At 36.0% G+C, this 14,636-nt stretch overlaps 2 pseudogenes; one reads left to right on the top strand and one right to left on the bottom strand.

Moving 5' to 3' along the window:
- The window catches only part of LOC112132997 (UDP-glucuronosyltransferase 2B4-like), a 364,436-nt pseudogene that overhangs the window by 68,524 nt on the left and 281,276 nt on the right, over nt 1–14,636 (top strand).
- On the bottom strand, nt 4,969–6,168 carry LOC100445327 (speckle-type POZ protein-like; annotated as a pseudogene).

Genomic DNA, 14,636 nt, shown 5'->3' with positions numbered 1-14,636 from the left:
CCCAGAACTTAAAAGTTCAAAAAAAGAAAGTACTTTGTTTTGTGAGTCAAATTCAAATTAGAACATGTCTGTTAGAATTCTAAAAAGGGGCTGGACACGATGGCTCACGCCTGCAATCTCAGCACTTTTGGAGGCTGCGGCGGGTGGATCACGAGGTCAGGAGTTCAAGACAGGCCTGGGCAAGATGGTGAAACCCTGCCTTTACTAAAAATACGAAAAAATTAACGAGGCATGGTGGCAGGTGCCTGTAAGCCCAGCTGCTTGGGAGGCTGAGGCAGATAATTGCTTGAACCCAGGAGGCAGAGGTTGCAGTGAGCTGAGATCGTACCACTGCACTCCAGCCTGGGCTACAGAGAAAGACTCTGTCTTAAAAAAAAAATTCTAAAAAGATGGAGATTACCTTCTTAAATGCTTTCCATATAGCTGTTAAGGAAATGAGGACAAGGCAGGTGGTTAAGTAATGAGAACTAGTAGAAGATTGGAGTGAACAGAACAACTATAATTCCTCGACTTGATTTTATATTAAATCAGAGTAAATAAAATCACGATGTTTTATACATAGTGACTTAGATATTGAGATAATAAATGAAAAATTCAAATATTTATTAAGCAGACATAATTCCAGTGTAAAGAAGAGTAACAAATTTCTAATGGTCCACACCTTTTTTATTAACGTATTTACTACATTATCTTTCATCTTCCAAATACAATGTTAAGCTTTTCATTTCTTTTTTTTTTTTTTTTTTTGAGACAGAGTCTTGCTCTGTTACCCAGGCTGGAGTGCAGTGTTGCAGTCTTGGCTCACCGCAACCTCCGCCTCCCGGTTTCAAGCAATTCTCCTGCCTCAGGCTCCTGAGTAGCTGAGATTACAGGCACCCACCATGCCCAGCTAATTTTCTTGTACTTTTAGTAGAGACGGGGTTTCACAATGTTGGTCAGGCTGGTCTCGAACCCCTGCCCTCGTGATCCACCCGCCTTGGCCTCCCAAAGTGCTAGGATTATAGGCGTGAGCCACCGCGCCTGGCCAGCTTTTCATTTCTAAAACAATGAAATGGCAGTGAGTTTACTTATATTCACTTGTTTCTTAAGTTACATTCTCATATCTGATGATTTACAAAGAAAGCAAATCTATCAATCATCTACGTCTGAAAAATATATTAATTTGCTTAAAAAGTACATATAATTTGTTTCCAATTACAAATTATTAAGCAGTTTTTCCAAGAAAAAGATTCAAGTGACTTTTTTTCACATATATCCAGAATAATATCGCATTTGCTACCACTGGAAATTATTTAAGTGTAGAAAAGACTGATTGGCAGTTCATTAATAATAGAGCTGTTGAAAATATTCCAAAATTGTGATGATGCTAAATTTCATTCTGCTGTCTGTTAACTCTTCAATGGGACAATCCACAGCATTGACAGCAGTGGTTAATATGGTCTGCTATAGTTAAGCCACGTAGTACATGCCTAGTACCAAAATGTGATCCTGATTTTGGAATGACCAAGCCATCTTCATAAACTAGAATGTAATCTATACGTTTTTAACATCTACTTGCTATCTGAGTTGTAAAAGTAACTTCACATTTGCATCAAAAAAGTTAGTATAGATGATTACAAGAATGCTATACCGGATATAAAACTAAAAACTGCTTTATAAATATTCAAATATCAAAGTTGTGTTGTACATATTAGAAAGCTAGTTATTACTATATTTTATGGTGGAAAGAGCATTTGAACCTCTCTCCCTGCCTGGCTTCCTTCTGCATGGTATACAATGCTCTTTTATTTTAGCAGTCCATAGATGGCTTGTGTTAGTCAGCTCAATTAGACACCTGACTTATTACAGGAACAGAGGGCTTTCTGTATCCGGGATTCTTGCCTTGGTGTATCAGAAGAATGGGATCGTTGTGGGCTTGAAAAATGAGTGCAAAATTTTATTGAGTAGAAGTAGTTCTCAGCAGATGGGGGAGCCAGAAAGGGGACAGTTTTCCCCTGGAGTAGGGCATCTGAACAGCCCGGACTCTTCTCCACCTGCCTCAGCCAAACTCCACATTGTTCTGCAGATTGACGGCCTGCCTGCCTGCTCCCCTGGACATCCTCTTGAGTCCAGTTGCTTGTTTCTTCTTCTGCTAATCCACTCCTCTCGACGTCCAGCCACTTGTGTGCTTGCCTGCTAGAGTCTCAGGGGTTTTTATAGGCACATGATGGGGGCATGGCAAGGCAGAGTGGTCTTGTACAATGCAACATTTGGGCATGAAAGCAGGAGTGCCTGTCCTCACCTAGGTCCCTGGGCACAAGCCAGGGGTGGAGCCCTTGCCAGGGACCCACCCTTCTCCTCCCTGCAGTTCCCTGCCCCTCTTCCATATCACTTCCCTCCTCCTCCTCCTCGTCCTCCTCCTTCTCCTTCTTCTTCTTCTTCTTCGAGATAGAGAGAGAGAGAGAGTCACATTATGTTTCTGAAGCTGGAGTGCAGTGATGCAGTGGTGCAATCATAGCTCACTTCAACCTCCAATTGCTGGGCTCAATCAATCCTCCTGCCTCAGCCTCCTGAGTAACTAACACTACAGGTATTTCACCTCCACACGTCCTGCTTTCTTTTTTTTTTTTTTTTTTTAGAAATGGGCTCTCTCTAAGTCATCTAGTTTTGTCTCAAACTCCTGGGCTTAACGGATTATCCCACTTAGGCATCACAAAGTGCTGGTATTATAGGCATGAGCCACTGTGCCTGGCCTCGACTCCTGCTTATATCCCCCTTCTTTCTCAGATGGGAGGTAGCATCAATATATGTGTTAGAAGCAGAGTCCTTTTGGGGGGGGCACATTTTATACTGCACAGGATCTACCTTAGATCCTTCTCCTTTCTGTTACTTCTTTCTTTCGGACATTGGCAAAGTTCAGTCACCAAGGCAGTTTGGTTTTTCTGTTTCTCTAAATCTACCTGGCTGAGTGGTACTTAGACTCAGGCAGGGTGAGCCTTGGGTTTCCATTCTCTGAATAGCCCTCTGAACAACATACTGAATAGGACTATTTCAAAATTAGTGAAGTAAAAAGGCCCAAATTACATGGAAAGCCTAAACTCCATGATGTGTTTCAGATTTTTTTTAATATCTACTTCTTGTTATTGTGCTAGTGAAGTTACCCGTTAAAACATAACTCCTTCCTGATAACATTTGCAATGTGTACTCCTCAGTCATCCTGTAAACAAAAGCACTAAATGACAGGGCAGAATTTGTTGATATCTGTTACCTGCCTCCAATATCATGATAACACCGAAATGCCACACTGCACCTCCTCATTACCATTCTTTTTTGTTCTTATAAATTCAAGTTATCATTTGGTGTCATTCATTTTTTTCCAAATTATAAATAGTTTATAAGTATTCATATTAAGTAGAATTTCCATATCATCCACAATGTTAGTACAGTAACTGAAACATAAAGAAGAAATAAGAGGTGGGTGGGGATGCTCATTGTGTGTGACCTGATATACTCTAAAGTTTCTCTCTTTTTGTGTGCATCTCCCACAGGCAAGTATCAGTTCTCTCTCTCTTTTTTTTTTGAGATGAAGTTTCACTCTTGTTGCCCAGGCTGGAGTGCAATGGCGCGATCTTGGCTCACTGCCACCTCTGCCTCCCAGGTTCAAGCAAGTCTCTGGTCTCAGCCTCCCAAGTACCTGGGACTACAGGCATCCACCACCATGGCTGGTTAACTTTTTGTATTTTTAGTAGAGACAGGGTTTCACCATGTTGGCAAGGCTGGTCTTGAACTCCTGACCCCAGGTGATCCACCTGCCTCGGCCTTCAGTTCAGGTTTTGAAGGAGAGTAGACCATCCAAGATTCATTTATTGTTAGGTATATTTTCCAAAGTGTGAAAAAACAGGAGTAAATTTGATGATGAATATCTACAATCCAAAACCTTTTAATACAATCAAGAATATCTTTCTTATCTATTATCACAAACATCCCAGTTGCCTCCTTCTAAAATTTGTTTCAAATATTAAGACACAATTAATTCTACCTTATTAATTCTCTCAAAAGCAAAAATAAATATGTATCATTCAGCATACAAAAGTTACACAGTAAAAGTGAAAGTGTATATATATATATAAATATATATTTATATATTTATATTTATATATATATATATCTTTGTTAATTGGCCCACTCATGAAATTTACATTTGGTCATTCTTACTCTTAACATGTATATATAAATATAGGTCACTGTAAATTAAAAAATGTACTTCCACACAATACATGCTTTCTTCATGATATCTTAACCTCATTCAGTTCTCAATCATTGTAAACTTAGATAAACCCACAGTTTATTGAACTGTTAACATACAAGACAAACATCACAAATTTCACAAATAAACTGTGCCAACTCATTGTTTATTTGCCCCCTGAAATGAAAAATTAATTAGAATTGAAGCAGTGTATTGTGGTAACTTGTTTGGAAGGTAAGTGGGTTCTCTAATATTTATAGAACTTAGATTGAAGTCATTACTGGTAAACTCCAATGTGAGTGCTTTTAAAGAGCATTTAATCTTAAACCTTGAGAAAGCATAGGACAAACCCTATAAAATTCATTTTTCTTTTTCAAAATAAAAGATCCTTTTGAAACTTAATATCTTCAGTTATCAATATTACTGCATTATAAAGCTAGTTTATATAGTCCTGCGGAGCATTGGTCAAAAGGACAAGGCACAATCAAAAAAAATAAAGCATTATACAAACAAGAGAAGTCACTGAAAATAATTTAAGGCCTTGAAGGGAATTAATCAGTCTAACTTAAAGCTGAAGAATAAACCATTAATTATTCATCTGAAATGCAAGCAATATGCTTTTTCAGCTTCTGTTCTGTGGACCAAATAACAGAAACAACTCTTCCTTATGGTTTATGTATTAGAATCCTTCTAGACTTGAGTGATGAAAAGTCAATTTCATTTTTCAACTGTTCACGGAAGATTTAGGACTGTTTTAGCCGTTTGTGTGGAATGCCAAACTGAGAACACTGTGCAGATGCTAGTGCTCAGAAGGCTTTTGCTACTAAGTAAGGGTGAGACTGAATCATGGACTTCCACCTTGATGTTTCCATTACATTGGTTGCTTGGTTGCTGTTCCAGTTTTTCTTTTCTTTACACCCAGGTTGTCGAAGTACAATGCACCTATTAATAATGTCTATGGCTTGTGCTTTCAACTGTTCTGCAATGTGCAAATCTGCAAGGAGATGGGTATCAGCAACATTTTCTACTGAGAGATTACTACACCAAACTTTCTCACACAAGACCTTCAGCGGTTCCCAGCGTATGTTTGTATGCAGCTGCCAACAAGTTGTCAGCCATTTTGTCAAGGTTTAGTTCTTTCCCTGTGTAAATAAATCTCATCATTTCCTTAAAAACATCAGGGTCTAAATCATTTATTTCCACTCAATTGTTTATGCTTTCTTCCATTTCATGTTCAAACATAGCATTAAAAACTGAGGATTGAGGTACAAGCAGATTTATGAGCTTTAAATTCTTGTCCTCTCACAAAAAACAAAACAAAACAAAACAAAACAAAACTGCAGTCTGTAAATCTTGTGTTTTCCCAGAGATTACCTAAATCTTCTCCTAGCCGACACTCAGCCACCTTCAAAGTGTTTGTATTAGTATGTCCTGATTTGTTTACTGCATTTTGGACCATACTCACCTCACAAAATAATGTAAGCTTGTCATCTGGTAAAAGACCATTAGCTTCGTCAAGCAAAAGGTTCCTTCTAATGAATTTTTAAAAATCGCTGTCCTTCCCTTGCACAAATTGATATGCTCTTTGGCTTTCCATTGCTTTTGTTTCTTCCCTTTTAGCATTCAGAAGGGAAAATTTGAATTTTGCTCACACTTCACTTTTGGAGCATCTGACTAAAAGCAAATATAAGGACAAGTAGTCTTTACTTTCATTATCTAATCCCTTTGGGTTTACCCTCAGGCACCATTTCATTTTGTCACTGGGCCAGGCGAAAATGTGGAACTTTTTAACACCTCACCCATTTCCTCTTGACAAAAACTGAAGTTATTAATGGTCTACGTGTCGAACATTTTACTACTTTGATCTGTGTATAACACTAGCTTTCTGTTATGGGACAAGAAGACATACATCTAGATAGAGGTGGGGCGGGCTCCTGAAACATTGCCACTTTATTGCATTCTTTTAGGATTTATGTAGTACCCCACACAATTGAGTACCTTACCTTAGATGTCTCAGAGCATAGTGTTTGATTTTCACCAGGAGCATGGTTGAGAAGGGCCACCCTCATGTCTCCTCAATGCCTGGACTTGCCGGGCGGCAGTGGGCAGCCCTAGGTACATCAGCTCTGAGACCCTGAGGCTGTGCTGGAGGCAGCAGGGTTAATGGCGGTAAGTCTCTGTGGAGGCACCTTTCACCAACCCACATTCCTCCTCCCCTGCCCGCCATCCTTCCCGATCTCCCTCTCCTCTTGGTGTCATTCGTTACTGCAATAAAGTTTTGCATCCACATACTTCCTTAGTGCTGTTATTGACAAATATATTACATATGTATAAGTTAAGTGCCTGGTATTCAAACTATATATATATATACGCTTTATATACTTGCTTCTTAAATTTGTGAAGGAAGTTGAATAAATATGAATTTATATCATCTATTAAAATTATATAATTATTTATTCAGGTGCTCTTTTTTATTATGTGGATTCGCACTGCTTTCTGTGTTTATTTACTTTTAGCCTGGAAAACTTTCTTTAGAATTTATTGTGAGGCAGATTAGTTAGCAATAGCTTTTTGTTTTTGTTCCTTTGAAATGTCTTTATTTCACTATTATTTTTTAAAGATGATTTCGTAGTATAAAGAATTTTTGGTTGCCAGTCTTTTCTTTCAGTACTTTGAATATGGTATACCACTTCCTTAGAGGCAGCATTGTTCGTGATGAGTAGTCAGCTATTAATGTTATCTGAGTTCCCTTACATCTAGTTAGGTTTTTTTGTCTTTGTGCCTTATAATTTTCTTTGTTTAGCTTTCATCCTATTATTATTGTGTCTCTGTTTGGATCTTTTTGTGTTTACCCTAAACTAGGAATTTATAGAACCTCTGAAATGTGTAAATTAGTGTCTTTTAAATAATTTATGGGACATTTTGGGCATTATTTTTGAATATTTTTCACTGAATATTTCTTTTATTTATGTGGTACTCATACTTTGCATATGTTGCCGTGCTTAAGTGTGTCCCAAAAGTCTAAAAGTCTGTAAGGCTCTGTTTATTTTTCTTCATTCTTTGTTTCTCTGTTCTTTGGATTATATAATCTCTGTTGATCTTTCTTCAGCATTTTTGGCTCTTATTCTTTTACCTCAAATATGAAGCAGAATCCTGCTTGTGCATTTTTTATTTCTGTTGTTATATTTTCATTCCAATATCTTTTAAAAAATATATAACCTCTATTTTTTTCTATATATTCTCCATTGAATGTGACATTGTCATTATACCTTAATTTTCAGCTTTAAGTGTGGTTTCTTTTAGACCTTTGAGTATATTTATAATCTCTAATTTAAAGCTTTGCCTAATAAATCTTCAACTCATTCTGTTTTTTTTTTTTTTTTTTTTCCAGATAGTGTCGCACTCTATTGCCCAGGCTGGAGTGCAGTGGCATGATCTTGACTCATTGAAATCTCCACCTCCCAGTTTCAAGCAATTCTCCTGTCCTAGCCTCCCAAGCAGCTGGGATTATAGGCATGCACCACCAGGCCCGGATAATTTTGTATTTTTAGTAGATGGGATTTCACCATGTTGGCCAGGCTGGTCTTGAACTCCTGATCTCAGGTAACCCACCCGTCTTGACCTCCCAAAGTGCTGGGATTACAGGCATGAGCCACTGTGCCCGACCCAACTCATCCCTTTCACAGGCATATTTTATTGCCCATTTTCCCCATATAGCAGTGCCACTTTCCTATTTCTTTATACACCTGATAAAATTCGTTAAACCCTCAATATTTTAGATAACATATTATAGTTACTCTGGAAACTATACCCCCCATCATCTTTTAATTCTAATTGTTAATTTGTTTGATGAGTAGATGAATTATTTTTATTAAGTCTCTTTCCTTTGCAGTATTACTTCCTTGGTATTTCTACTCAGAAAGTACACCCTTAGGCATTTTCACAAACCCTAGAATAACAGTGGTTTTAATAGGAACACTCTTTGACTATTTTCTGTTTTTTTGTTTGTTAGTTTTACATGCTCAGTCTAGCTCTTAACCTTCACAAGTTATTGGCTGATTGACCTTTTGTTTTTGGTATTGCCCTTGGGGCATTAATTATTTCATAGTCTGATCCAATAACATTTAGGCAGTTTTGCAGTGATAGATTCTGATTTCAGGGTGATATGAACACAGGAAACACCGTTCTTTTCTTTCTCTTTTTTTTTCTGATTAACTAGCTTTCTTATGATCTTGTTTGTGTCGCTCATGAAATTACCACCTTCTTTTACTGTTACCAAAAAAACCCTTCATATTTTAACAACACGCTTAGGCTTGAACTTCCTACACGTTCTTTCAAATAAAGTGAATTACTCTCATGAAAACTTTAGAACTCTTTGTTTAATGGTCTGATTCTTTCCTTGGGAAAAAGGTATCAACCTTGGCTTCAGAGCTGGGAGCAGCGGCAGTGACACACTTTGGTTTGTGCCACTAAGAGTAAGGTGCTAGCCTATAGTCTTAATTTGCTCCTTGTCTCATGGAACCTCCATCCTGTAAATGAACTATGGTAATGATTATTTGGTACTCAGGATTCTTAGTATGCTGTACCTGAGTAAAACCTCTGTGTTTTGACAGTGGCTAGATGAAAGACGTGAAAAATTTTTCACCTCTGTTGCCTGGAATTTAGCCTCTATAACATACAGGTGAGATGTCTGTGTTTGAAAAATTTAGGAAGCTTATTCCATCCCTGAAAGAAAATATAGCCCTCTTGTAGAAGGTTAACGGTGGGGGAGTCCAGTGGTCTCGTCTGCACCTGCTTGCAGTAAAATTTCTGTCCCACTGAGTGAGGGTAGGGTAGCAAACAAGTCATTGTTTAAATGCCACAAGCTCTTGCTGTTTTTAACTACCCTCAGTGCGTTCCTTAACAAATGTTTACTTATTTGCTGCATGTTTTGAGGGAAATTCCTAGTATATTGTTATATTTGTTAATTTATTTTATTTTTTAAATCCTTTCTCTGTTTGCCCAAAGAATACTCACTGGCAGTACTTGCAAATGCAGCATTTACCTCGAGATAATTTTGTCACAAAATATCTAGCTTTTATTATTATTTTGTCATTGCTCTCACATATCAACTTTGGAAACAAAAAACATCATTCTATTTTTAGCATTCTATTTGTAATAGTGATATTTCCGTTTACAAAATATAGACATTTTCGATCATTGAAAATGTAGCATGATGTTAACGTTGTTCTCGAGCAGTTGTTGGCTGAAGGTTAATTTGATGAATTCAATTTTTCTAAAATAAATGATTCAGATGATTCTGATGTTAGCTGTGTTTAGAAATAACTTCAAGAAGAGTTTTTATAATGTATGTTCACTCTGAAATTGAGTCAGATTTGCTTCAGCCTCAAAGAGTGTATTTACGTAAAATTAAATGAGTACTGGCTGTGAGCTGCACTATTTTTTTCCTAAACTAGAAAATGGTAAAGTGATGTGGTTTCACAAAGTTTCTCAGGCTGGCCTTGAACTCCTGGGCTCAAGTAATCCTCCCTCCTCAGCCTCCTGCGTAGCTGGGATTATAGGTGCATGCCACTGCAGTAAACATCTCCTACTATGTTTAAATAGTTGTCTCTAAAAGCAATTTTCACTATTTATTCTTGTTAGATTTTGGAGCTTTTTATGCTACCAGTCCAGAAGTGGCTAGCTCGTGTTTTCTTCTAAAATGTCTGTCTACCTTCTTGTCATAAGTTGGTTCTGCTTCAGCATTCATTTTTAGGCTTACCATGAGTTGTTTAAGACCTAGTCATAGCTTGTCACTTTTGGCTTTGTTAAAACTTCCCTTCCTCGTGTAGTTCTTTGAGATAATGTCTACGTGTTTCTCATCCTAATGTCCCGGAAATGCAACACATCACAGAGGTGATGACCATGATATAACCTAATGATCAATACCAGAGTCTTATAATAATTTTCCCCCTTCATGTGTGTTCTCTTAAGCTAGCCATTCCTTATCTGCTGCAGAGAAGCCTAGGAAATAATACCCATGTTCCTTAATAAAAGCCCTCCCACAGGGGTTCCCCCTCAGACTTCTAGGCAGCTGTTGAGCTCTCTGCCACTTCTGGGCTTTCTGCCACCTCTGGACTTTCTTTCAGTTTCCTATCAACATCTCTAACATCACTTAGGAACTATGAATAATAAATTTCTTCTACTTTATGCATTTTGTTCTTCCTTTCTCATTTCATTATATTTTACCAGACTCATATATCTGAAACTCACTTCCCCACCTCCATCAGAACTTTCCAGGATCTGATGGAAACTTTCCTGGATCCTTTTTAGGCCGGGCGCAGTGGCTCACGCCTGTAATCCCAGCACTTTGGGAGGCCGAGGCATGCGGATCATGAGGTCAGGAGATCAAGATCATCCTGGCTAACACGGTGAAATCCCGTCTCTAATAAAAATTAAAAAATTTAAAAAATTAGCCAGGCATGGTGGCGGGTGCCTGGAGGCAGGAGAATGGCATGAACCTAAGAGGAGGAGCTTGCAGTGAGCCCACATTGTACCACTGCACTCCAGCCTGGGTGACAGAGCGAGACTCCATCTCAAAATTAAATAAATAAATAAATAAATAAATAAATTTTATACATCATAGAATTGCTATTTAGAAACAAATAGGACATGTTAGAAGTAATCAAAAATAAAACAGTTGAAGTTATATGCCTATTTGCATTTTTAAAAAAATATTACCCAATAGGCTACAGAGTGATGCCAACACATAATGCCAGGTTGCAAGGCATGGAGGATGGGAGAATGCGAGATGACTCTCTAATGGGTATAAAGCTTCTTTTTGAAGTGAAAAAAAATTACTTTAGATCTAGATAGTGGTGGTACTGGCACAACATTTCAACAATGAAGCATACACCTTAAATGGTTAAAGTGAATTTTGTGGTGTGAAATTCCTGTCAATTATTTTTTAAATAAACAAGTGGCTGACCAGATTTGACCAAAAGGCCATAGTTTGTCAGACCTTGGTTTATGCTACAAATTTAATTCCCACATGCTTGAAATAGTAAATGCTCTCATTTTTATCATTTGCATTAGAAACATTGCATGTTTTGAAACTATAATATATTATGCAATTATATGAACAGTAAAACTATTATTGTAGAATTTTTTTGTTGAATAATAGTGCAAACTTTATTTTGCTGTACACACCATTGTTAGTGCTTTGCAATATTAATGAATTAATTCTTTCAGTAACCCCATGATATTGATAATGCTATGACAACCATTGCCATTTCATTGGTGAGGAAGCTGAGGCAAATAAAGTCCAAGTAATTTGTCCAACCCCACATCATTATATAGTGGTTTCTAAGACTTGAATCAAAGACGTCTGTATCCAGAGTGCCAGCTCTTAACCACCATGTTATGTTGACTCTCCTATTTGGGTATCTACTTTTCTTAGGTGCCTGGGTCTATAATTATCTGAAGATTATTCACTTACATACTTAGTGATTCATGTTGAATGGCTCAAAGTGCTAGTGGGCTACCAGGATTCCTTAGGCATATATTTGTGTCTTTCTGCAAATTGTCATTTATTATAGGGACTACAGATTGAGTTGTTGAGGTGTTGGGTAATATAGTGAGAGAAAAAAAGACATGAAAAGAAGAAACAAAGAGAAAGAGAAACAGAGAGAGAACATGCTGTTTCCAGCAGAGTTTTGAAAGTTTAGCTGCATTATTTTCATTACATTCTTTCCTTTGAGACGGCTACGTTTGCCAAACTTCAAAGGGAGGAGATATTAGTTGATAGGAAAATTGTCAATGTATTTACAGTCATGTCTCAAAATAACAACAAATATGACCTTTCAAAGAAGGCAGCAGAAGTTATTAAACTATTGTATGATTCATAAAATATTAAAAATAGTAAAAGAAAAATTATTAAAATTACATGAATTTAGATTTCTACAATTATTGCAATTTTTAAACATTGTATTTTATTTATTCATGCATATATTTTTAAATAGAACATAGGTCCTAAAAACTGGCTGAAGGTGGATAAAATAGATAATATATTGGAAACATTACCAAGTTTTTTGAATGACACTAGTGAATTAATAATGTGATGTTACATTTTGGAACTTCCTGTCTTGAACTGATGCATTTATTTCACAAAGTAAACTTTTTTCATGAAAACTTTGTGGAAAGTTACATACTGAAAAATTGTATAGAATACAAATTTAAATTCTTATCCTTGGACTTAACATTTATTTTTTGAGATTCTTCCTTGTATCAGTTTACATATGTTTTATTTCATTGCAAAAAATTTTTTTGTTTTTCTGGAAACTATTTTTTCTGTTTAGCAATGTGATAATCAGCCTGTTCTCTGCAATGACTACACTCATACATTTGTTGGAGGCACATGTGTTCATTGACTAAAAGCCATTTAAGTGCTGGAGGAATCATTCTGTTCATACATGTGCTTATGTGCAAGGATTTCTGCATGACAGATTTGTAGATGTAGAACTTCAGTTTCAAATGGTATATTTACACTTTAAAGTGTTATTTCAAATTACACTCCCTTAAAAATAGATGTCATAGGTTTTTATAGGTGCAAGTCTTCTCTATTGCATTAATTTGTTGGCATTATTTCTATTTTTCTGAGCATCAGTAACTTTTTAATCTTTAATATATTGGCCATTTTTACTTTGAATTGCTTATTCATATATTCATCAATTTTTTATTAGATTGTCTGTTTTGGCTAGTGATTTGTAATACTCACTGAACAATGGATAACAATCTTTTGTTATGTGTGTTATAGGATAGGTTTTATGTGAATTAATTCAGGTTTATAAGCATGATAAAACAATAATATTAACCCTTGGCACTAGATAAATTCTGTTTTTCTTTGTATCAATTCCTGGATGATTTGTATGAAATTTTCTATAATTTCTCTAGCTCATCTATGTTTTAGAGTGTGTGTGTATATATATTTCATGATGTATCTATGTGTATATCATTATAAATATACATATGTATTTGTTTTTAATCACACTTTATGCTGAAGAATATTTTTTATGAGAATTGGTTAATGGTAAGACTTTTTAGTGACAAAGACAATTAGGTTTCTCTCTATCTGGAATAGTTTGATCATAAAGTGCTTCCCTGATGTGTAGATTAAAGATTTATGGCTTGATTTAGCTATTTTCCACAACATTTATAAACTTCTGGTATTCTTTGTATATATTTTTAGACATGCTAAAAATTTATATTTCCATATTACACTTATAGGAGGGATGAATCAAAAGACTCTGTGGAAAATGAAAAAAAAAGATGTGTCATTTAAAGTATAGTTATGTAGAATCATAACAAGCTGTCTTCAAAATACACATTAAATTTCACAACATATCTATTAGCTAGTTAATTGATGCTGTGTCTTGTTTTAAAAGAAATGGACATGTATATGTACATGTATGTTTAGCAAGATTGAAAATTCACTAAGTCCCTTTAGAGTGCAATTTCTGTATTATCACAACCTAAAATTAAGGACTTACATTTGTTATTAAAGGTCAAAAATGATAAAACCCATAAGAAATTTAGAATTTTTTTCTAGTTCTGTTAAGAATGAAAATGGTATTTTGATGAGAATTGAATTTGATTTATAGATTTCTTTGGGCAATATGGTCATTTTCACAAAATTGATTATACCCATCCATGAGCATGGGCTGTATTTCCATTTGTTTGTGTCATCTATGGCTTCTTTCAGCAGTGTTTTGTAATTTTCTTTGTAGAGGTCTTTCACCATCTTGATTAGGTATATTCCTAAATATTTTTTTCTTTTCTTTTCTTTTCTTTTTTTTTTGCAGCTATCGTGAAAATGGATGAGTTCTTTATTTTTTTCTCAGCTTTGAAACCTACATAGTTAAAGAAAGACTAAGAAAAAAAAATCTGGGGGCATCACATTACTCAACATATTACAAGGCATATTACAAGTTATGAAAACGACCTGCTATTGGTATAAAAACAGGCATGTAGATCAATAGAACAGAATAGAGAATCAAGAAATAAAGCCAAATACTTACTGTCAACTGATCTTTGACAATGCAAACAAAAACATAAAGTGGGGAAATGACACCCTATTCAACAAATGGGGCTGGAATTATTGGCAATCCACATGTAGAAGAATGAAACTGCATCTTCATCTCTCACTTTATAAAAACTCAACTCAGGAAGGATCAAATAATTAAATCTAATCCTGAAAAAATAAAAATTCTAGAAGATAATGTGTCTGGAATTGGTGAGTTCTTGGTCTCACTGACTTCAAGAATGAAGCTGTGGACCCTCACGGTGAGTGTTACAGTTCCTAAAGATGATGTGTCCAGAGTTTGTTCCTTCTGATGTTCAGATGTGTTCGGAGCTTCTTCCTTCTGGTGGGTTC

The sequence above is a fragment of the Pongo abelii genome, chromosome 3 (assembly GCF_028885655.2).
Source record: "Pongo abelii isolate AG06213 chromosome 3, NHGRI_mPonAbe1-v2.0_pri, whole genome shotgun sequence".
NCBI classification, from domain to species: Eukaryota; Metazoa; Chordata; class Mammalia; order Primates; family Hominidae; genus Pongo; species Pongo abelii.
The sequence above is the reverse complement of the archived record's forward strand: the minus strand, read 5'-3'. Positions and strand labels throughout refer to the sequence as shown.